Source organism: Canis lupus, chromosome 12 (assembly GCF_003254725.2).
Source record: "Canis lupus dingo isolate Sandy chromosome 12, ASM325472v2, whole genome shotgun sequence".
NCBI classification, from domain to species: Eukaryota; Metazoa; Chordata; class Mammalia; order Carnivora; family Canidae; genus Canis; species Canis lupus.
The window spans coordinates 45869957-45895678 of record NC_064254.1 but is presented as its reverse complement, the minus strand read 5'-3'; the positions used below and the strand labels follow the sequence as shown (position 1 = coordinate 45895678).

General features: G+C 38.7%; 3 pseudogenes; 2 read left to right on the top strand and 1 right to left on the bottom strand.

Moving 5' to 3' along the window:
- Positions 1-1049: 1049 nt before the first annotated feature.
- The window catches only part of LOC118350514 (ubiquitin-conjugating enzyme E2 variant 1-like), a 39416-nt pseudogene continuing 14743 nt past the window's right edge, over positions 1050-25722 (bottom strand).
- Positions 1873-2474, top strand: LOC112658316 (60S ribosomal protein L23-like; annotated as a pseudogene).
- Positions 3338-4780, top strand: LOC112658474 (mesoderm-specific transcript homolog protein-like; annotated as a pseudogene).

The following is a 25722-nucleotide window of genomic DNA, read 5'->3' as shown; positions in this document are numbered from 1 at the left end:
CTGCTGAGAACCATGAGACACAGCAGCACCAAAACCAAAGTATGCACCGAATCCAAGGTTCTTTTCATTCCAGTTGTCAGATTCCAAACTAGACCCAAATGGATTGTAAGATGACCACATGAGAACCCTGTTTAAAACTTCAATTGTTAAAAGCAAAAGCAATTACAAGAAAAGAAAACAATTCATTTAAAGGGATCATGTGTGCTTACAAGTGTCTTCTGTGGCCTTTCTCCAAGTTTTACCACCAAGCACTTTGAGAGCTGGCAGGTCTGAGTACCCCTGGTGACTGTTCTTTTCACTTTATCAAAACCTGAGCTAAAAAAACGGCATCAGCTGATGATGACAGCAGAGGGTGGCAGGGCTGAGGACCCAATATTCATTCCCAGGCTGGTGGAGAGTGAGTAAATGTGGTTCCAAACTAAACGAGGGAAGTCAGAGACTCTTTCCAACCTTACCTGATGGCTTCTGGCCAAAGCAAGGAAGTATTGGGTGGTGATGGTGCAAAAGGGACTTGAGGAGGAAGGAAAAAGCAGCACCCCTCAATTAAGGTGGGGGAGAAGATATGGGAAAAGCCCTGAATTCCTCACCAAAGGCCAATTTCAGAGGGGAGCAGAGGGGGTTACAATCTATGCTTCGGCCGAGGTCATGGGAAGTGGAGAAAGGATGATGGCTTGGAGGGGGGAGGGCATCATTTAAGACTTTAAAAAAGAAACCAGGGGTGCAGCTGGAGCACCCCTGCACACCCAGCAGTAGTCCCACAGGCTGCGACCTGAACCCTTCACGCCTATTTTAGCAAGCCACCCCAAGCTGGAGGGCTGTTGCAGGGACAGAGGGGTGGGTGGAGGGAGGGAGGGAGGGAGCCAGCAGGAGGAGAAGGGAAGAAGGCAGAGACCCCAGGCCATGTAATCAGTAGCAAGGTGATTACGTGATGTGTCTTTTCACAGTTGAGTTAGATGTGCCCCACCGGTTATGATGAGAATCAATTTAAATATACTTTCTTGATCCCAGAAGTTCAACTATGTGGACAGTGGTTACACTTGACAGGATGATTTGTTATAGCACAACTTATATATTTCAAATGGACAAAAAATTAGTATCGTTTACAGTATCTTAAGATAAATTGCCTTTGAATGGGAGCTTCCTTTTCAGTACTTTTGAGGTCTACAAGATGTATCTAGAAAATGTACTACTGTGGAAAATGACTGCTTAAATCGAATGGGGGGGAGGGGAGGGTCTGTGGTTTCTCTTTTTGATTAATTGCTGTAACACTGTCCTTCGGATGGCTGAGGGAGTTTCAAGTTTTCTTTAGACATCATTAGGCACCGGAGGTCTTGCAGGACAACTTTGATGCTATATGAATCCTGCCATTTTGCTAGCACGGATATGGCTCTTGGGTCCACCACTCCATTAGAACTATTAACTCCATTCATATTAATTTTTGTTACAAATCTTACAAAGGGGGGTACTTCTGGGTATTTAGGCCCACATTCTATTTTAAGGCTGTATATTCAGTTTTCATAAATTGTTCTTGGAGGCCCAATTATCATCCCTGTCCATCTTGTAAGTGTCATGTCTTCGTCATCTTCTAGACCCCAGCTAACTGTGCCATCTCCTACTCCTTTCTGGCCTTCTCCCAGTTCTTCCAACAGTAGAAAATTGCGAGGGACTTTTACTCCCGAGCCCATGGTGGCTGCCATCTTGTGTCGCTGTCGCTAAAGTCATGATCTTAAATGAAAAAATGAAACACATGATAAATTATTTTAAAAAGCAGTAAGCAGGGGACACCTGGGTGGCTCAATTGGTTAAGAGTCTGACTTCAGCTAAGGCCGTGATCTTGGGGTCTTGAGACCAAGCCCTGCTGTGGGCTCCCCAATGGGCAGGGAGTCCTACTTGATCTTCTCCCTCTGTTCATCCTCCTATTCACATGCTCCCTCTCTCTTTCTTTCTTTCTGTCTCTCTCTCTCTGTCTCAAATGAAAAAAATAAAATACAGTAACCTATAAATTCTTGTCAAGATACCAGGAAGCTTTCTGTCTCTTTCTGGCATTCAAGATTTCAAAGTAAGGACGTGGCAGGTCTTCTGGTGCGAAATTCTAGATTTCCCTAGGTCTTCTGGTAGGAGCTGTGACCAGCTGTGCTGACAGCACAGGAGCCAAAAAATCTGTTTATCATTTTTGTGAAGGGGATCAAGGAACACTGAACAGACTTCGAGGTGCTAGTATGAGTGACATGCTGACGGCCACAGTGAAGAAATGCAAACCAGAGCTCAGAAAGAAGATGCATTCAGCAGTGGTAATTCCACAACAAAATTCATACTGAAGAAAAGATGGTGTGTTTCTCTATTTTGAAGATAAAACAGGGGTTATAGTAAACAATAAAGGTGAGATGAAAGGTTCTGCTATCACAGGACCAGTTGCAAAGAAGTGTGCAGACTTGTGGCCCAAGACTGCATCCAATGCTGGCTGCATTGCATGATTCTTTGGTGTTTAAAAATTTATTTATTTTGAGAGTGAGAACGAGAGAGTAAGGGAGAAAAAGAGCGTGCATGTGGGGTGGGGAGAGCAGAGGGAAAGAGAGAATCCAAGCAGACTCCTCCCTAAACGAGGAACCCCACTGCAGGGCTCAATCTCACAACCCTGAAATCATGACCCGAACCAAAATCAAGAGTCAGACACTTAATGGACTGAGCCACCCAGGCATCCCTTTTTGGTGTATCCTAAAAAAAGTAAAAATTATTAGCTCTCCTCTGCCCCAAAAAAGCAATGACCAGCCATCCCTTTGAGGAAATATTTCTATAAGTATGAGAAGATAGCTTAACCATTAATTTATTGGATAACTTTACATAAATCACGTGCCTTTTTGCATCTACTTTCCCTTTATTTTTAAGGAAATGATAATATATGCCTTATCAACTGTACAATGTTAATGTTAGGTAACATGTTAAAAGGCTTTGATTAATATAAATTATTATGTGTCATCATCACGATCATTAATCATTTACTGCTTATCTACTATAATTAAAGCAATACAATATATGTTTATTGGAGACTGAGAGCCAGGATACAATAAAAAAACAAGATAAAATTTAATAATACCTGTCCTACCCATGGAATAAGATTAGAATTGGGTGAATAATGTATGTGCTTCGTAGAAATGTATGCAAATACTAATACTGTCTGAAATAAAGTCAAGCACTTAGCAAAGATTACAATTGGAATAAATTATTGGGTAGTGCTGAGTTTTTGGAGATTACCTAATAATGATGAAAAAAATGCCAAGAACATCCACTGAAAGGAAATGAGTCTTGACAGAAAGACGACACAGCGGTTTTCCCCAAACATGGAGTCTTGTAGCCCAGGTATTACCTGAATCAGGATGAGGGAGTGGTGGGTGCAGGTGGGGCTGTTAGCTGTGCCCCTGCTGGTGGCCTATCTGCACATCCCACCACCCCAACTTTCTCCTGCTCTTCACTCATGGAAGTCATCGGGCAAATTTTTCACCTACAAGGGACTGCGCATCTTCTACCAAGACTCTGTGGGTGTGGTTGGAAGTCCTGAGATAGTTGTGCTTTTACGTGGCTTTCCAACATCCAGCTATGACTGGTACAAGATTTGGGAAGGTCTGACCCTGAGGTTTCATCGAGTGATTGCCCTTGATTTCTTGGGCTTTGGCTTCAGTGACAAACCAAGACCACACCACTACTCCATATTCAAGCAGGCCAGCATTGTGGAAGCACTTCTGTGACACCTGGGGCTCCAGAACCGGAGGGTCAACCTTTTGTCTCATGACTATGGGGACATCGTGGCTCAGGAGCTGCTCTACAGGTTCAAGCAGAATGGATCCGGCCGGCTTCCCATAAAGAGTCTGTCTGTCAAATGGAGGTATATTTCCTGAGACTCACCGTCCTCTCCTTCTCCAAAAGCTTCTCAAAGATGGAGGCAAGTTGTCACCCATCCTCACTCGATTGATGAACTTCTTTGTATTCCCCCGAGGTCTCACCCCAGTCTTTGGGCGGTACACCCGCCCCTCTGAGAGTGAGCTGTGGGACATGTGGGCAGGGATTCGCAACAACGATGGGAACTTAGTTATCGACAGTCTCTTACAGTACATCAACCAGAGGAAGAAGTTTAGAAGACGCTGGGTGGGACCTCTTGCTTCTGTAACTATTCCCATTCATTTTATCTATGGGCCACTGGATCCTGTAAATCCCTATCCAGAGTTTTTGGAGCTGTACAGGAAAACGCTGCCACGGTCCACAGTGTCGATTCTGGATGACCACATTAGCCACTATCCACAGCTAGAGGATCCCATGGGCTTCTTGAATGCATATATGGGCTTCATCAACTCCTTCTGAGCTGGAAAGAGTAGCTTCCCTGTATTACCTCCCCTACTCCCTTATCTGTTGTGTATTCTACTTAGGAAGAGATGCCCAAAAGAGGTCCTGGCCACAAACACTATTCTCTCACAAAAATCCGCCTAGACTTACATTGGTGATCAGCATATAGTAAAAAACCCACTGAAGCTCCAGCTAAGGATGGTCCTAACGGTCCGCCCAGTCCACCTCCCATTCTTCTCACAGCTGAGCGAGTATATGGACTTGCCTTTGTGCTGTTAGGAAATCCTGATAAGCACTACTCACAGACAGATACAGAGATATTCTTAAAAGTCTTTATAACCCATCTATGGACTTTTCTGAAATATCTAGAAAGGCTCATTTCTGGCCCATCCTTAACTGGAGTCCTATAGTAAAGAATGAGGAGAGGGTGTCTCCTGACCTGTCCTTGAATTACTTTAAGGGCATATGTTTTTTTTTTTTTAAAGTTCTCTAAGCAACACAGCTTCAAGTGAGAGTGAGTCTCCCTTGTCATAACTTGAAATTTCATTTCATTGGCTGCTTTTAATTATAAACATGTTGTTAAAATAGGTTTTGGTTTGAATAATGCAGTATTCTAATAAGTATACTTTAAGACTATGAGTTACCTACACGTATGATATGTATTTTTTAAGGATACTAAACCAGCAGATACTCTGGCAGAGTAGTGAACTTTATTAAACAGGTTTAATTTCTGAATAAAGTGAATTAAATCGAAACTATTTACAGAAGTTCCTAAAATCACAGGATACTATAGACCAGTAGCATCCGTGCCAGAGATTTACTGTTATTAGCTAATTCTAACAGCAAATAACAGTCTGACTCTTCATACCTCAGTGCTTAGAGGCATGTCCCTCCTGAGCTGGAGGGGAGGGGATCTTTGTATAGTCCAGGTTACCATACAGGGATTCCTTTTATGACAACTGCTTAACTTAACTTCTCATTGGTCGTCTCAGAGAGACTTCCTCATGTAGCTCAGTAACTCCTGTATTTAACAGACAGGAAAGTTCCAGAAACTTTAAGAACAAATTCTGAAAGACCCATATGAGCAAATGGTGCTGAATTTTTTTTAAGCCACAGCTTCATTGTCTTAGTCGAAACAGGATGATTAAGTGATTATTTTAAATTCTTTTTTTTTTATTAGCAACTTCAAGTATAACAACTGAAACTGGAATAAGTGTTTATTTTCTATTAATAAAAATGAATATTTTGACAAAAAAAAGAAAGATGACACAGCATGTAAATAACATGCTACTAAACAATAAATAGGACAGGAAATCAAAGACAAAATCCAAAAAAAAAAATATATATATATATACAAATGAAAATAAAAACACAATGGCTCAAAAGCTTTTGGATATAGAAAAGGTATTTCTAAAAGGGAAATTCATAGCAATATATATATATTATATATATGTTTTCTCTAAACCTACTTTGTTGACAGTTTTTATCATGAATGTATGTTGTAGTTTGTCAAATGCTTTTTCTGCATCTGTTGAAATGGTCATATAATTTTTATCCTTCCTCTTGTTGATGTGATGTATCATACTGATTGATTTTCAAATATTGAACCACTCTTGCAACCTAGGTATAAATCCCATTTGATTGTGGTGAATGACTTTTTAATATATTATTGGATTTGGTTTGCTAGTATTTTGTTGAGGATTTTTGCATCTATATTCATCATGGACATTGGCCTGTAGTTTTCTTTTTTCATAATGTCTTTATATCCTGTTTTGTTATTAGGGTAATATTTGCCTTGTAGGATGAATTTGGAAGCTTTCCTTCCTCTTCTATATTTTTTTTGAACAGTTTAAGAAGAATAGGCATTAACTCATCTTTTTTTTTTAAGATTTATTTATCTATTTTATTAGAGAGAGAGAGTGTGAACAGTGTGAAGGGCAGAGGGAGAGAGACTGAGAGAGAAACAGATTCCCCACTGAGCATGGAGCCCAACATGTGACTTGATTTCATGACCCTGAGATCATGACCTGAGCCAAATCAAGTCAGATGCTTAACCGACTGAGCCACTCATATGTCGCATAAATGTTTGGTAGAATTCATGTGTGAAGCCATCTGGTCCTGGGCTTTTGTTTATTGGGAATTTTTTGATTAGTGATTCAATTTCTTTTTATTTTTTATTTATTTATTTATTTTTTTAGTGATTCAATTTCATTGCTGATAATAGGTCTGTTCAAATTTTGTATTTCTTCCTGATTCAATTTTGGGAGGTTTATGTTGCTAGGAACTTATTCATTTCTTCTAGAGTGTCCAATTTATTGATATATAATTTTTCATATATTCTCTTAAAATCCTTTGTATTTCTATGCTATTCGTTGTCATTTCTCCTCTTTTATTTATTTATTTTTTTTTTAAAGATTTATTTATTTATTTATTCGTGATAGACATAGAGAGAGAGAGAGGCAGAGACACAGGAGGAGGGAGAGCAGGCTCCATGCCGGGAACCTGACATGGGACTCGATCCCGGGACTCCAGGATCGCGCCCCGGGCCAAAGGCAGGCGCCAAACCGCTGAGCCACCCAGGGATCCCCTCCTCTTTTATTTTTGATTTAGAGTCTTCTCTTTTCTTTTTTCTTTTTTTTTCCATGAATCTGGTTAAAGGTTTATCAATGTTTTTGGTCAGTACAAATAACCAGCTCCTGGTTTCATTGACCTGTTTTATTGTTATTTTACTTTCTATATCATTTATTTCTGCTCTAATTTTTATCATTTCCTTCCTTCTACTGGCTTGGGATTTTTGGTTGTTAGGTTGTTTATTTGAGCTTTTCTTGCTTCTCGAGGTAGACGTGTATTGCTATGAATTTCCCTTTTAGAAATACTTTTGCTATATCCAAAAGATTTTGAGCCATTGTGTTTTTATTTTCATTTGTATATATATATATATATATGTATATATATACGATTTTGTCTTTGATTTCCTGTCCTATTTATTGTTTAGTAGCATGTTATTTACATGCTTTCTGTCAAGACTCATTTCCTTTCAGTGGATGTTCTTGGCATTTTTTTCATCATTATTAGGTAATCTCCAAAACTCAGCACTACCCAATAATTTATTCCAATTGTAATCTTTGCTAAGTGCTTGACTTTACTTCAGACAGTATTAGTATTTGCATATCTGCCTTTGGCTCAGGGCATGATCCTGGAGTCCTGGGATCAAGTCCCACGTCGGGCTTCCTGCATGGAGCCTGCTTCTCTGCCTGTGTCTCTGCCTCTCTCTCTCTGTGTGTCTCTCATGAATAAATAAATAAAATCTAAAATATATTTATAACACTGTATATTAACCACATTGCAATTAAAATAAGAAAAGAAGGGAGGGACGGGCAGCCCCGGTGGCGCAGCGGTTTAGCGCCGCCTGCAGCCCAGGGCGTGATCCTGGAGACCTAGGATCGAGTCCCACATCGGGTTCCTTGCATGGAGCCTGCTTCTCCCTCTGCCTGTGTCTCTGCCTCTCTCTCTCTCTCTCTCTGCATCTCTATGAATAAATAAATAAAATCTTTAAAAAAAAAAAAGAAAAGAAAAGAAAAGAAGGGAGGGAGGAAGTGAGAGAAAGAGAGAGATGAAAGAAGGGAAAAGAAAAGAGAAGAAAAAGTTAACCTACTACAAATTTCTCCTGGTGTACCTGGGTAAAATGAAATGAGATTAAATTTTTTTTTTTTTGCTGTACCTTTAATAACATATAATAAGGTCAATAGGTAAATCATTACAGAGACTTACCTTCCTTTCATCCATTTTATAAATACCAAGCCTCTGCCCAACTCCTGGAGCTGGAAGAGCTTGGTCAGACATAGTTTCCATTGTCCCTCTTGCCCATTATCCATTCTTCCTTCTGGACTCCATCCCAACTGGGCATGTTCTTTCCTTCCAGATGTCTATTTCGGCTTTTGGCTCATTATTTCTTTTGGACTATGTACTATCCCTTGTTCTTCAAAATTAGCTGCCAAATATAAAAAAAAAAAAATTGTTCCATACCTGGTCTGGGATGGTACTTTTTTTTTTTTTTTTTTTTTTTTTTTTTGGGATGGTACTTTTTAGTTGATATAATCAACAACCTCTTTTTTTAAATTTTTTATTATAAATTTATTTTTTATTGGTGTTCAATTTGCCAACATATAGCATGACACCCAGTGTTCATGCCATCAAGTGCCCCCTCGGTGCCCATCACCCAGTCACCCCAACCCCCCGCCCACCTCCCTTTCCACCACCCCTTGTTCGTTTCCCAGAGTTAGGAGTCTCTCATGTTCTGTCACCCTCTCTGATATTTCCCACTCATTTTCTCTCCTTTCCCTTTTATTCCCTTTCACTATTTTTTATATTCCCCAAATGAATGAGACCATATAATGAACAACGTCTTTCTTGGAAAAAATGAGCATTCCTGATAAAATGGGTTAAGCAATTTTCAGATAAACATTATAGAATTAAGACTTGTTCTAGGAAAGTCAGGTTAGGTAAGAGCTGATATGAATCCAACCAGGAAGTTATTGGTGATGAGCACAGCCTCTATAGAGATATAACACAGAAGCCAAACCAAGCCAAACCATAGTGAGGTGAGGAATAAAGGAAAAGTAAGGAATTAGAGACCATGAATATGGATGACTGTTCAAATAAGTTTGTCTGGGAAAGGCAAGAGATGACAAGGTGGCAGCTTGTTTTCAAAGATGATGAATACTTGATCGTGTTTACATGTTAAGGAAGGGAGCATTATAACTAGATGTGGTTTTTTGTTTCTGAATAAAAACTTTTAACTCTCATTACAAATAAGATAGTGTGCTTGGTTTGGTTTCATTTCTTTGAATATGTAAGCATTAGGTATTTAGAGATGAAGAAAAGCTTATTTTTATTACTTAGCATTAGAGAGTGCAGAATAGGACAAAGTCTAATAAATTCTTCTGCCCACTAGACTCACACAAGGATCTTGATAAAAATAGAGATTCCAAAGTTCTGTGCCAGAGCCAGTGAAGCAGAATGTCTAAGAGAGAGGCCTAGAAAACTGCAGTTTTAACAAGTTCTTCTGAGCAAGCAAGGCTGGAGGGGAAATGGTATAGCATTGGAAAGCACAAGCTCAGAAATACCTGGGTTCAAACTCTTCTCCACCACTATACAGCTTTGTATGAATTATTCTACCTCCCTCAATAGTTGTATAGATGAAAGGAGATAATACTTGTAAAGTGCCTGGTATATACAAATGTTTGGCCTATATTTAGTATCTTTATTTTTAAAAATAAAACTTGTATGAAATTCCACTCTTCTAACCCAGTTAACTGCCAGAGAAAAGTCTAGTGATCTCTAGTGAGCTAGATTTTTTTTTAATATAGCTAGTTTAAGGATTATATAATCAATCATTCTCTTTTCCTTAAAATGGTCTTAATAGTGAATCTTTGGATTAGCCTACAAGGGACCTTTACTCTTGCAGAAAATTTGAAATAAAACTTTGACTACCTAAAATTTTTAAGAAGACTTCTCTATTACAACACTTTGAGTCTGATGGACTTTTCCAAACTCTAGACCATCCTTACTTCCTCACAGTAATGTTTTACTTCGGCACTACCTATACTGATCTCACTAAAAAATAGCCTCTCAACAGATAACCCAGCTGGCAAAACAGAATTGCCTAGACTTTAATTAGAGGAGATCAGTGAATATGAGGAATGCCACATTGCCCTCTCAGGAATAGGAACTTGAGACCAGGGACTGTGATTCACAGGGATGTTATAGCAAAGCAATTGACAGGAAAAAAAAATCCAGTAATCCAGATACTAGAAACCACTGTAAACCAGATACAGAAGAAATGTAAATAGGATCTTTCTAAAAATCACTGTAAACCAGAGACAGAAAAAAATGTAAATAGGATCTTTCTTAAAAAAAATGTAGAGTATCATTTCATACACCAGGGATTGAGAAAGGTGCTAAACAGAAAAAAGTGTGGTACACAAATGTTGAAATAAAAGATAAGAGCTGAGCAAGTAGTAATTGGATCGATGGGATATCTTTGGCCTGAGGCCACCTTGTTGAATTTAAAAGGGACTCACTCTAGGGAGTAATGCAGAATCTGACATAGAAACTTAAAGCTTGAGGTTGTTTCAGAATATCAGTAATTGACCTGGCTTTTGGCTTTGATTTTCTTGATTTCCCTCTTGTTTATTTATATAATTGAAATGTCTGCAGTCCTCTATTTTCACTCAATAAAGAGGGATTAATTTGATCACTTTACGAGACTCAGCTTCATTTTGAACAGGCTTTGATCTAATGGGCTCAGTCTCGGATTAATATCATTACAGAAGCTGGGTAAGGAATACCTCAGCAGCAGTCAGGGACCAAGATGGCAGAACCACAGAGAGGCTGGGCCAAACCAAACAAATGGATAGTAGCCTGGGAAAAGAGATGGAAATAAAGGCTTAAATGTGTAGATTACCGCCAGAATCCAGAGAGGGAAGCTAGTGAGCTAGGTGAGGAAGATGGAGGATCAGTGAGTAGTGATAGAAGACAGATCTAAACAAATAGGTACCCAGAGATCTCCAAGAACTCAAACACTAGAATCATTGAAATAAATACTTTGGACAGTGATACCTTCCCCCTGCCCAAAATGCTCTTCTTTGAGATATCCACAGGACTTACTTTCTCACTTACTTTTAGACCTGCATCATCTGACATGTTCTTCAAAGCCTTCTCTGGTCATTCTGTCTAAAATGCCAACACAGACACACACACACACACACACACACACACACACACACACACTCATCTTCAACCCTAGCTCTCTTATTTTTCTTCTTAGTTCTTATCAGTATCTATTATATATTTTATTATCTTGTTTAACCTTGCCCATGTAAGCTCATGACAGAGATCTTTGTTCATTGCTGCATCCCCTATACCTAGAAGAGTGATGGGCACATATTATTAGTTGATACTCAACAAATATATTATAATAAATGTTGAAGAGTTTGTTAGCTAATTGTAAAGATTACTTGTTAAAAATAATTAGAAGTACCAGATCACAATTTATACATCCTTTTTGGAGGAAGTGGAGGAAAGAGATAGTACTGAGAATAATCATTTCATAAAGAGTATCATGAAATCTTAGAACTGGAAAGAGATCTTGGAAATAATCTAGTTGAAAACTATCCTTGTTATGAATTGAATGTCTGTGTCCCCTCAAAACTCATATATTGGAAGTCAAAACTCTCAATGTGATGGCAGTAGGAGGTATAGACTTTGGGAGGTACTTAGGTTTAAATGAGGTCATGAGAGTGGAACCCCCATGGTGGGACTAGTGCCCTTATCAGAAAGAGACAATAGGGACACCTAGGTGGCTCAGTGATTGAGCATCTGCCTTCAGCTCAGGGCATGATCCCGGGGTCCTGGGACTGAGTCCCACATCAGGCTCCCTGCAAAGAGCCTGTTTCTCCCTCTGTCTATGTCTCTGCCTCTCTCTGTGTCTCTCATGAGTAAATAAATAAAATCTCCAAAAAAGAAAAAAAGAAAGAGACAATAGAGCTTCCTTCTCCACAATGTAAGAATTTACAGAAGGTAGCCATCTGCTAGCCAGGAAAAGAGTCTTCATCAAGGACTGAATCTACCAACCAGCACCTTGATTTTAAAATTCCCAGCCACCAGAGAACTGTGAGAATTAAATGTCTGTTGTTTAAGCCACTCATGTTGTGGTATTTTGTTGTAGCAGTCCAAGCTAAGACAACCCTAACATCTGGTTTTTGTTTTTGTTTTTTTTTTTTCAGGTTTTATTTATTTATTTGAGAGAGAGAGAACACATGAGCATGAGAGAGGGAGGGGGCAGAGGGAGAAACAGATCACTGAGCAGGGACCATGGAGCTCAGTCCCAGGATCCTGAGATCATGACCTGAGCCAAAAGGCAGACACTTAACCAACTGAGCCATCTAGGTGCCCCAATCCTAATGTCCTTTAATAGAAAACTGGTTAAATAAATAAATTAGGGTCAAATAAATAACAATATGATCAAACACTATGCAACTGTTAAATAAAGAATGAAGAACTACATGGTGCTATAGAATGATCTCAAGATTTAAAAAAATGCGAAGTGCAGAACAATAAATATAAGTACTGCTTTTGGGCTCTCTGCCTATAATTCTCAGCCCTCGTATCAGTGTCATCATTAGGTCTTAGCTGAAATGAATGGTGATATGGTGAAGACTGAGTGATTTATCCCCCTAGTTTTTTATTTCTTTTTTCCTTTAGGAATTATAGAACCAAATGTATGGCTCCCCTCTTGCAACTGGACAGAATCTTCTGCTATAGAGTACTGTGTGTTACGGGCTGAATGTGTCTCTCCAAAATTCACATATTGAAATCCTAACCCCAGTGCCTTAGAATGTTAATGTATTTGAGATAGGATCCCTCAAAAGATAATTAAGCTAAAATGAGGTCATCAGGGTGGGTCCTAATCTAATCTGATTGGTGTCCTTACAAGAAGAGGCAATTAAGTCACAGGTATACAGAGAAAACATGTGAAGACACAAAGAGAAGATGACTATATACAAGCCAAGGATAAAGGCCTCAGAAGAAACCAACCCTGATGGCACCTTGATCTCAGATTTCTAGCTTCCAGAACTACTAAAAAAAAATAGGTTTCTGTTGTTTAAGCCACCCAGTCTGCAATATGTTGGTATGGCAGTCCTAGCAACTAGTACATCATTATTAACTAACATCTCCCCTTATTTCGAGTATATTCCATCCTAATTTTTCTTTCCCTCTGATATTTTATTCATTTTTCTTTTCTGTGTGTTTTTAAGTAACTACCTCAAATCCTTTCTGGAATCCATCTATCTCCTGAGGTGTGAGTCTAAAAATCCTCTCTAAAAAAAGTTGGATTAAGATTAATTTACCATCACTAGTTCTTAGTGAATCTTCCTCAATTCTGATTAACTACTTCCTTTTCTAAGTGATTGCATGCCAAATGAGTAATGATCCACTCAAGAATGTTGATATGGATCAGCATCAGGTTGATGGGGAGAGGCAGTTAAGAAGCATCTAAAGAGTCCAGGACTAGGACTCTGGAGTTGGTATTAATACTAAGGACTTGAGGAATGACTTTGGAATGTGGGCACTGTTTTTAATAAAACTGATCAAAGAAATTATTTGATAGAGCCACTTGTACAGTTAAATGAGTATATACTATGTACTAAACACATATGTTTACTTCATTTCTCACTGCGATCCTATGAGGTAAATACTAATATCTCTAGTTTAGACTTGAAGAAATTGAGGCACTGAAGAGGTTCAGCAGCTTCTCCAAGTTCACACGACTAGTAAGTGATAGAGCCTGTTTTGATAACTAGCAGTCTGATTGCAGAGCCCGTGCCTTTGGCTGCTGGATTATACTGCAGAAGACAAATAGTAGGGGATCCCTGGGTGGCTCAGCAGTTTGGCACCTGCCTTTGGCCCAGGGCGAAATCCTGGAGTCCCGGGATCGAGTCCCACATCAGACTTCTGGCATGGAGGCTGCTTCTCCCTCTACCTGTGTCTCTGCCTCTCTCTCTCTCTCTATCATAAATAAATAAATAAATCTTTAAAAAAAAGACAAATAGTACAAAGTCAATTGAGCTGAACAAACATTTATTGATTGAGCAATTACTATGTCTGAAGCAGTGCCCTGCAGATACTTAATAGGACATAATTCGCTCTCAGAGTTCTTGGTCTTGCTAGGCAAAACCAATAGGTATGCAAATAAATGAATTACAACATTGTATGATTGAAGAGTGGGAAAAAAAGAAGTTCACATTTCAGAAGTATTAGAGTAGAAGAAATGATTTGGTTCTAGGGACAGTCTTCCAGAGAAGTTAACCTGTGACCTTGGTTTTGAGGAAAGAGCTGGCATTCACCACGCAGCTAAAATAAATAAGGACATTCTAAGCAAAAAGCATGACATGTAAAAACAGTATGGTTAGTCTAAGGAACAATTATATACTGTAGTCAGATACTGCTGGAGATAAAGTGAGAGGGAAGAGACGGGAAAGGCAGCTGGACATATTAGTGCTATGTTTCCCTGGGTGTCTTTCACATTTCACCTGTACCCAATTTTCATCATAACTTCTTTAGACTTTTTTTTTTTTTCTAATCATCTCATTTGGGCAGATGATATGCTTTACCCTATCTGGAGCTGATCTCCTTCTTTAATTGACTGGATTCAATGAATCTCCTTATTGCCTGACTGGATTCTGTATCCTTTTTATATTTTCTTTGCATGGCATCAATTCTATAGCTACTTAACTGACAGGCTAGGAGAGACACATATGAACAAGTAATTACTATTCAGTGAAATAGAGCAGTCTTCGAGATATGTACCTGGCACTGTGATAGCAAGAATCAAGATGTGTTCTATTCCATTTGAGTAGGAGGCAACAAAACTGAGTTTTGAAGGATAAGCAGATATTCCAAGCAGAGAAAATAGCATGTACTGTACAGACGCATAAAGTACAGCCTGTATGAGAAACATGAACTACCTTAACCAGAGGGAAATGATGAAAAGTGAGCCTGACCAGATAAGCAAATACCCAAAAATGAGTTACAGTTTCTATACCAAGGAGTTTGGGTTTTTCTGGTAAGTAATTGGGAGTCACTGATGAAGAAGCACAGTAATACAATTAGAGTTTCATTTTAGCAATTGCCTCTGGCAGCATCACAGAGCATGAATTCAAAGCAGAGAGATCAGTCAAAGGACTACTGCAAAAGATAAATTGAAGGCAATTTGACAACATCTGTCAGCATTAAAAATCTGCCTATAATTTGACTCAGAAATTCCACTTGGAGGAATTTATCCTATAGGTACAGTTGCACATATATACACAAGGTTATTCATTGCACCTAAATGTTCAATAGTCATCCAGAAAGTGAAATAATTTCTTTTTTTAAGATTTATTCATGAGAGACACAGAGAGAGAGGCAGAGACACAGGCAGAGGGAGAAGCAGGCTCCCTGTGGGGAGCCCAATGTGGGACTAGATCCCAGAACCCCAGGATCACAACCTGAGCCAAAGGCAGATGCTCAACCATTAAGCCACACAAGCATCCCCAGAAAATGAGATAATTTAAAGCTATAAAAAATATTATGCACTGATATAAAATGATCTCCAAAAGTTATTATTAAACTACAAAGACAAAAATCGCAGAACAACACAGTGTGTGTGCCATCATTTAAGTAAAAAAGACAAACAAAAGTAGTTTATGATTTTAATATACATTCACTACATGAAAAAAATGCATATGCATAAAATATCTCTGGGAAGAAACCCTAGAAACTGATAACATTAATTGATTCTGGAGAGGTGAACTAGGTGGATGAGAAGTAAGAGTAGAGGGCCATTTGGTTGGCTCAGTTGGTTAAGCGTCTGCCTTCAGTTCAGGTCATAATCACAGAGTCTTGGGATGAGCCCTGCATTGGGCTCCCTGATCAGCAGGCAGTCTGCTTCTCCCTCTCCCTCTGTCCCTCCCCGCTGTTTGTGCTCTCTCTCAATCTCAAATAAATAAATAATCTTTTTTCAAAAAAGAAAGAAATAGTAGTGGGAACAGACATTTCTCTGAACTTTTGAATCTCGAACCATTTGAGTGTATTGCCAATTCCTAAATAAATAAATTCAAAGTTAATTTAAAGGGGTGGTGATCTTAGGATCCTAGGATCAAGCCCCACATCGGGTTCCACAGAGAGTTTATTTCAGGATTCTCTCTCTCCCTCTACCCCTCCTCCTGCTTTCTCTCTCTCTAAAATAAATAAATAAATCTTTTAAAAAATTTTCATGACTCTAAAAATGACATGTAAGGGGTGCCTCAGTGGCTCTGTTGGTTTAAGCGTCTGCCTACAGCTCAGGTTATGATCCCAGGGTCCCGGGATTGAGCTCCAAGCCAAGTTCCCTGCTCAGTGGAAAGCCTGCTTCTCCATCTCCTCTGCCTGTTTTCCCTCTCCCTCTGCCTGCTGCTCACCCTGCTTTGCTTTTTTCTTTTTAAATGGCATGTAAGAGAGAAGAGTTTATAATAACCCCAGATTTCTGAACTGGGAAATTGAGTGACTATACTGGTGCCACTTATCCAGATAATGAAGGCAGAGGGAATAACAACTTTAAGAAAATGAGTACAACTGTGGATAGGTTATGCCTGAAGTGTTGCAGAACCACATATCTAATTGCATACTAGGTGACTTATATAATCAACTGTGCTAACCACTGAGAGCATACACATGGTGTGAAAGTAGACCTATCCAAGAGGTATTGGCTATATTGCCTAAAGCTCAAACAAGGAGTCTAGATGAGAGATACGGTTACACATCTTTGAGTCATTAAAACATAGATAATTGATATGGATGAATTGTGTCCCCCTAAAACTTATATGTTGAAGTCCTAAACCCTAATACTTCAGAAGGTGGGGGCAGCCCGGGTGGCTCAGCAGTTTGGCACCTGCCTTCGGCCGGGCGCGTGATCCTGGAGACCTAGGATCAAGTCCCACGTCGGGCTCCCTGCATGGAGCCTGCTTCTCCCTCTGCCTATGTCTCTGCCTCTCTCTCTGTGTCTCTCAGGAATAAATAAATAAAATCTTTTAAAAAAATACTTCAGAAGGTGACTGCTTTTGGACATAAGGTTTTCAAAGAGTTATTAAGGTCATAAGAGTGAGCCATAATCCAATATGACTACACTACCAGTAATAGAGGGAAATAAAGAGAAGCAAAATGCTGCTGATTGACCTGAGAAGCCCAAGAAAGCCAACAGATGTTCACTGAATAGTTCAAGGGTCAATTTAAAAATAGCAGCCAAGCGCAGCACAGGTGGCTCAGCAGTTTAGTGCCACCTTCAGCCCAGGGCATGATCCTGGAGATCCGGGATCGAGTCCCACGTCGGGCTCCCTGCAGGGAGCCTGCTTCTCCCTCTGCCTGTGTCTCTGCTTCTCTCTCTCTCTCTCTCTCTCTCTCTGTGAGTAAATAAATAAAATCTTGGGAAAAAAATAGCAGCTGAAACTAGGAAGGGTTTTACACACTCTTACATCAGGGGTCCGTATTAAGTTCTGAAGGAAAAGGAGCAGTCTTCACCATTATCTCTCAAAACTAACCAGCTAAAGAATCTCTCAAGTATAGCCCTACACTGACGAAATCATCTGAGATAAGAACCAAATTGAACAGCATAGTGATAGTAGAGACAAAGGAAAGAAGAGATTCAGGTAAAAATTGGGGAGGGAAATAGAAAACAGAGAGCTCAAAAAATAAGCCATTATGTTTTCTAACACTTCATAAGCATAACAGAGAAGGGAACACTAGAACAAAGAAGTTAGAAAACCCATCCTGGGGCAGCCCCAGTGGCACAGCGGTTTAGTGCCACCTGCAGCCTGGGGTGTGATCCTGGAGACCTGGGATAGAGTCCCAAGTCGGGCTCCTGGCATGGAGCCTGCTTCTCCCTCTGCCTGTTTGTGTGTCTCTACCTCTCTCTCTGTGTGTGTGTGTCTCTATGAATAAATAAATAAAAATCTTAAAAAGAAAAATCTTTAAAAAAAAGAATACTTAGTGTTAAAAAAAAAAAAAAGGAAACCCATCCTGCAACAGCCTACTTTGAAAAGCCAGGCAGATTAATTTTTCATAAAAATAAAAAACAGAAAATAATCATAGTCAAGTTTCATACATACAAAGATACTATAAGCAAAAAGGAGGATAAGATGTAGAATACTGGGATCCCTGGGTGGCGCAGCAGTTTAGCTCCTGCCTTTGGCCCAGGGCACGATCCTGGAGACCCGGGATCGAATCCCATGTCGGGCTCCTGGTGCATGGAGCCTGCTTCTCCCTCTGCCTATGTCTCTGCCTCTCTCTCTCTCACTGTGTGCCTATCATAAATAAATAAATAAAATTTAAAAAAAAAAAAAAGATGTAGAATACTATGCCCATAAAAAGCACACAAAACAGATGAAACTATTTTCTACTCTTTCAAAATGAGTTAAAATATACTAAAGTATGAAAGACCAGCACAGAGTTAGAAAGACTCAGAAATGAGGTAATAAAACTCAGAAAAGAATTAAAATAAAAGAAGATATTTCAGAAATGAATATTAAACTGGAATATAAAAGTGAATTAAAAAACACAGTGACTTAAGAGGGGCACCTAGGTGGCTGAATCAGTTAAGCATGAGATTCTTGATTTGGCTGAAGTCATGATCCCAAGGTTGTGAGATCAAGCCTCCTGTAGGGCTCTACACTGGGCAAAGAGCCTGATTAAGACTTTTTCTCCTTCTTCCCCTTCCCCTCTAAAAAAAGTAATGACTGAAAAAATGAGTAGAAAAAAAATGAGTAGAAAGGATAGCATTTTTTATAAAAGAAACTGGGACACTGGGTGGTACAACCAATTAAGTGTCAGACTCTTGGTTTTGGCTGAGGTTTTGATCTCAGGGTCATGAGATTAAGCCCACTGTGGGGATCCATGCTCAGTGTGGAGTCTGCTTGGGACTCTATCTCCCTCTCTCTCTGCCCCTACCCCATGCTCTCATGATCTCTCTCTCTAAAATTAATTAATTAATTAATTAATTAATTAATTAAAAGAAATACGATTCAGTAGCAAGTAACAAATACAGAAGCAAAGACTCCCGTAACATATCTATTATAGGAATCACCAAAGAACAAAACCAAAGCAACAGAACAAAACAAATACTAAAATATATAATTCAAAAAAAATTTCCTGAAATAATAAAAAGGAAAAAAAATTGAAATACATAATGTGAAGGCATAATAACTGAGAAAAATTGATCCAGAATGCCCAATATCAAGAAATACTGAACGGGTGGTCTTTAAAATAATGACATAGAAGGCTCCTGAACTCTCGTCCTGCCATGGACACACCAAATGTACAGCTATCCATGAGAAATTCCCCCTGAAAGAAACCCAGAAACTAACTGAGGGCCTCTTACACATGGGGTGAAAGAAAATATCCATATCAAAATGGGTAGAAAAGGCTGAGTCACACTCTCACCATAAAACCCATTCAAGCAAGGCACTATACCATCAACTCCCCATTTCCCCCTGAGGAGCAAAGAGTTTAGACCTTACATCTAGCACCACAGTATTTAACACTCCCTCCAAAGGACAGGCCCAAAAACACCTACCCCTTAAAGTCAATAGGGCTTGCATACAGGAGACCCGTAAGACTGTGGCAAACAAAAAAAAAGCAATTCTTAATGGGCACACAATACTCACCATAACTCAGTAAGAGGGAAAAGGCAAAATCACCCATCTCCTAGTCTTTCGCTGAATGGGGTTTATTTACACACTTTAAAAGATGATGTCTAAGAATCAGACTTCTAATTTAGCATACATCTAGCGGCTGACTGAAATCCTCCCTGGGCCCCAAGGAAGCTGGTAGACATTTCCCCTGCTCTCTCCCACTAGTCTACTCCAAGTGGCCAGTATTTCCTTGGATAATGCTTGATACACATCTGGCACCCCAGCTTTTGCAGCTGCCATCTGAGAGACAAGCCACTAGACTGCCTGGCTCTTTAGGCAACAGGGCTTCTATTCAGCTTTCCCATAAAACTTTAGCGAACAAGAAAGTTCTTAACAGGCTCAGGAACACCTTGCATAGCTATACATCCAGGTTGTTTTTTGTTTTTTTTTTCATATGACAGTTTATTCAAGACTAGTAGGTTTTTGTTTTTTGTATCTTTTTTTTTACTTTTTTTTTTTTTAATGGCTAGTGGAAAAGATTTCTGCTTGTGATCAGCTCTTAACTTCAATTTTTACATCGAAGCGTCCCTGAAAACAGTCTTTCTCACTGTAACCCATGTTCTCCCCATAAGCCTTACACTCAATGAAAATTTCAGTCCATGGTGAGGTTGGTGAACTGCACAGCGAGCAGGGGCTGCAGGTACTTGGGCTAGAACAACTTGCCATAGTAGGGGTAATATTGCAGGGGAAAGCCCGGGTAGCCACCCAGGCCAAAATACTCCACGTTTCCAACTCTAGTGCAAAGGGAGCAGGAAAAATGCCCAATCCTAAGTTTCACCCTGGAAGGGGCCCATCTACATATATTCCCAGCTCTTGCCTGAGATTCCAGCTTCTCACTAACCTGCATCTAGATGCTGATGTATTCCTCTCCTTTGGGACACTGACAGTTCTTGACACACCCTCAACTACTGGGAGCCACCAAAATCAAAGAAGGCAGCTTGGACAATCAAAGCTTTGAAAGACAACTAGGAGCATGGGCTGCGCTGAATAACGTTCATCTCCTACATGAGACCACTTTGTTAAGACTGTGAGTGGTGGCTATTCTATATTATAAACAGAAACCATACAGAGAATTAGGGAAAGTGAAGAAACAGAGGAATATGTTCCAAACAAAAGAATAAGATATAACTCCAGTAACAGATCTTACTGAAACAGAGATAACTGCTTTACTTGATAGAGAGTTCAAAATAATGTTCATAAACATACTCACCAAGGTCAAGAGAACAATGCATGTAAAAAAGTGAAAATTTCAACAAAAAAATAGGAAATATTAAAAAGTACCAAACACCCACAGCTAATATCATCCTCAATGGGGAAAAGCTGAGAGCTTTTCCACTATGATCAGGAATAAGACAGAGATGTCCACTATCACCTTTGTTTTGTTATTTAACATGGTACTGGAAGTCCTACCCTCAGCAACCAGACAACAAAAAGAAATAAAAGGCATCCAAATCAGCAAGGAAGAAGTCAAACTTCCACTATTTGCAAATGACATGATACTCTGTGTAGAAAACCCAAAAGACTCCACCAAAAAGTTGCTAGAACTGATACACTAATTCAGTAAAGTCACAGCATACAAAATCAACATACAGAAATCTGCTTCATTCCCATACACCAATATACACTGAAAACTATAATATATTAATGAAAGAAACTGACAAAAACATAAATAGATACTCTAAGCTCATGAATTGGAAGAATTAATATTGTTAAAATGTCCACGCTATGCAAATTCAATGCAATGCCTATCAAAATTCTAATGGCATTATTCATAGAAATAGAAAAAACAATCCTGATACAAGTCCCTGCTCCGCTGTGTCGGGTATACTTGGACCCAAGCTTGAGCTTGCAAATAAACCCTCGTGTGCTTGAAAAAAAAGAAAAAAAAGAAAAAAAAAGAGAAGAAAGAAAAGAAAAGAAAAGAAAAGAAGAAAAGAAAAGAAAAAAGAAAAGAAAAGAAAAGGAAAAAACAATCCTAAAATTTGTATGGAACCAAAAGACCCAGAATAGCCAAAGAAATCTTGAAAAATAGGAACAAAGATGGAGCCATCATACTTCCTGATTTCAAACTATATTACAAAACTAAAACAATCAAAACAGTATAGTATTGGCATAAAAACAGACACAGACAAACAGAATAGAGAATCCAAAAATAAACCACACATATACGGTCCATTAATTTAAAACAAAGGATACATGAATATACAATGGTAAAGATAGTCCCTTTGTTAATGATGCTGAGAAAACTGGATAGACACATGCAAAAGAATGAAACTGAACCATTATGTCAAACCATGCACAGATCAGCTCAAATTGGATTAAAAACAGTAAAACTCATAGAAGAAAAACATACTGGGTAAGCTTCTTGACATTGACTTTTTGGATTTGACACCAAAAGCAAAGGCAACAAAAGCAAAAATAGAGTGAAACTACATCAAACTAAAAAGCTTCTGTACAACAGGACCCCACCAACAAACTGAAAAGGCAGCTTTTCTCTCAAATAAATAAATAAAATCCTTAAAAAATAAAATAAAAAATAAAAATTACTGGTTTTAAAGAAAAAGAGAGGGGAGTCTGGGTGGCTCAGTCACTAGGCATCTGCCTTCAGCTCATATCATGCCCTCAGGGTCCTGGGATGTAGCCCCGACTAGAAGCTTGCTCAGTGGAAAGTCTGCTTTTCCCTCTCCTTCTGGCCCACCCCCTTTTCATCCCTGCCCAAGCTCTCTCTCTCTCTCAAATAAATAAATAATATCTTTTAAAAAAAAAAAGAAAGAAAAAATTCTTTTGGGCATAGACATAAGGCAAAGTCACTTAAATGGGAAAGAAAAAAAATGGGAAACTCAAATTCTTTCAACAGAATAAAATGGCATAATTTACATAAGGTACTCAAGAAAAGAATGTCTCAATGATTATATATTTGAAAGTCAACCAAACTGACTTTCAAAATTAATCGCCACAGAAAACTGTTATCAATATACAAGAGTTCATACTGTTCACATGGACCCTTCCTATCAAATCTACTAGGGAATGAGCTCCAGATAGCATAATGACTAAAGAAACATTGACATAAGAACTACTGGTGAATATTAAATATTTATTTAGTTGTAGAACTAAGATTAGATAAGGATAATGAGAGAATATAGTATACAATGGTTATATGAGTTTACATTGTAGATACAGTACAGCTGTACTATGTATCTTTTTCTTAAGGTGAGGAAATGAGGAAAGCATACACAAAAATAATTTGTTTTCAGAAATCATATGAGTGATGGTAGTATTGGTATTGTTTTCCTGAGACTATCATGTATACAAAGTGTAACAAAATAAATAATTAAGTTTTATAATAACATGCCAATATCTTGAAAACTGGGATTATTCTTGATGTGGAAAAGAGATTTAGAAATCATAATGTTATAATTTCTAAAGCATTGATGGATTTAGGCATTGAGTTTCAATGTCATCTAGCATCAAGAAAGAAAGACAATCAGACATTACCTACTTATTAAATCTATGTAAGACTGAGTAATGTCTTAAAATATACTATGAGAGGGATCCCTGGGTGGCTCAGCGGTTTAGCACCTGCCTTTGGCCCAGAGCACGATCCTGAAGTCCTGGGATCGAGTCCCACATCGGGCTCCCAGCATGGAGCCTGCTTCTCCCTCTGCCTGTGTCTCTGCCTCTCTCTATATATATGTCTATCATGAATAAATAAATAAAATCTTAAAATAAAACAAAATAAAATAAAATATACTATGAGAATATAATCCACAAAATCAAGACTGTAAGAAACAGTATAGGTCAAATGACTCAATTTCCTCAACAAATAAAACATGAGGGGAAAAACAAAAAGAAATGCAGGAGAACTCACAGATTAAGAGAGACTTAAAAGAAAGAACTAAACAATGATGTTTAGGGATGCATACACAGCTGATAAAATTACAATGAGGGCAAGGAATTGATTACTACAAAATTCATGATAGTTATTACTTTTAGGCGGGTAGAAAGGAGTTTGTTATTAAAATAAGACATATTTAGGGCTTGTTGGTTAGCTGGCAAAATTCTGTATTTTAACCTAGGTGGGACTTAGAAGGATGTTCAACTTTTAACAATTCATTAATGTATGCCTTGGTACTATACAGTTTCCAGCCTCTATTATAGTAGGTGTAAAAAAGATTAAAAATAAACAAAAGTAAATTTTTAAATGTAAATCATATGTTGCTGCTGAACCCTCCAATAGCTTTCCATCACATTCACAACAAAATAAAAATTCTTTCCTTACAATCTCAACTCCTTCCATTCTCCACCTTTAAAAAGCATCCTAGTCAGTGGACCTGGCTGGCTCAGTTGGTTAAGTATGGCCGTTGGCTCAAGTCATGATCCCAAGGTCCTGAGAGTGAGCCCTGCAAGCCCTGCAAGCCTGTGAAGAGCTGCATGCCCAGCAGGGAGCCTGCTTCTTCCTCTCCTACTGCCCCTCCCCATCCTTCACCCCCCCATGCCCTGCTCATGCTCTCTCTTGCTTTCTCTCAAATAAATAAATAAAATCCTTAAAAAAAAAAAAAAAAAAAAAAAAAGGCATTCTAGTCACTTTGGCTTTCTGTTTCTTGGTTATGTCCATTGCATTTTACATGAATTCTTCTCTGTCTTGGGACTTCACACTAACCGTTTCCTCTATTGAGATCAATTTTCCCCTTCTGCTCTGTAGAATCCATTCTCTATTAAATTGAATCATACTGTTTATATTCTTTCTAGTACTTATCATCTGAAATTACCCTGCTAACTATTTACTTTTTCTGACTGTATCTTCCATTAGAACAAAAGCTCTTTGAGAGGAAGGACTTGTCTGACCTGGTCACTGCTGCAACCCTTGTTCCTAGAACAGTGGCTGGCACATAGAAGATACTCAATGAATTAAATCACTCAGAAAGAATGAATAGTATGAGAAGAGAACCAAGGACAAAACCATGGGGAATGCCTACATTTAAGAGACAGATAAAGGAAGAGAAAATAATGAAGAAATCTTTTGAACCAAGGAAAACAGGTATTCCAGGAACCAGACAGTAAAGAGTCCTGGTCAATTTGGTTCTTGAATCCTTACATCATTTACTGCTTGTAGCTTAGAACTTGCTCCTTGGACCTGATGCTTGATATTCTCCAGCTGGTAAAGATTTCTGTTCTCCCACCTATTCCAATTACCTCTTGAAGTGAGAAGCTTCCAACTATTCCAGGAAAAGCTCATCGAACCCATTCCTCTGAGACTTCACCCTTGGGACAGCCCTTTGCAGCTGGAATTCCTGCTAGATTCACCTCAGGAATGTGGACTGAATAGAATCAAATTGATTGTATGGTAAAGGACACAGAAGCAATTTCTCAAATGTCTCCATAATCATAATCATTATCAAGGAAACAAATCACCAAGGGTAAAGCTCAAAGATAAGAGTTGGAGAAAGAATTGCAAACACAGATGAGTTCAAAGAAATTGGAAGTGACAATTTAACAAAAAAAAATTTGCTGAAGAATTAGAAATACTAAGTATCAAACACAAACTGAAATGAGGAATAGATAAGATCTGAAACATCACGTCCAAAAACTGCCATAGTTGTCAAATTTCATACTTAACAAACACCTGTATTTCAATAGGGAAGAATCAGGATTCTAAGGAAGAAATCATGGAAAATAATGACAAAGGGACTTGTGCAAAACCAATAACAGAAATGATGAGGAAACATAATATTCTGTAGACACATGACAGGATAATCCATTGATATATTAATTTGCTCTCTCAGCTGAGAGTATTTTTCCCTCCTCTATTCTAGTCAAGTAGCCATAAAAACTTTGGAATTTGCTTCTAGGATACAATCTTAAGTCTAACTTCTCTAAAAATCTAAGTCTTCCCTGACAGGGAGATGTGGAGGCTAATGCTTTAAGTGAATGAGGCAATATTAGGCAAACCAGAAGACTGGAGGAGATTCTCTAAGACAAGGGAAGGGACACAGTACGGAAGTGAGATTAAATATGGAAGAGAGTCGGCCCATATGGCGGAAGGATTGCATGGGAATTCCAACAAGATTCCTACAGAAGAAAATAAACACCAAGCACCACAAACTTGAGGGCAACAATAAAG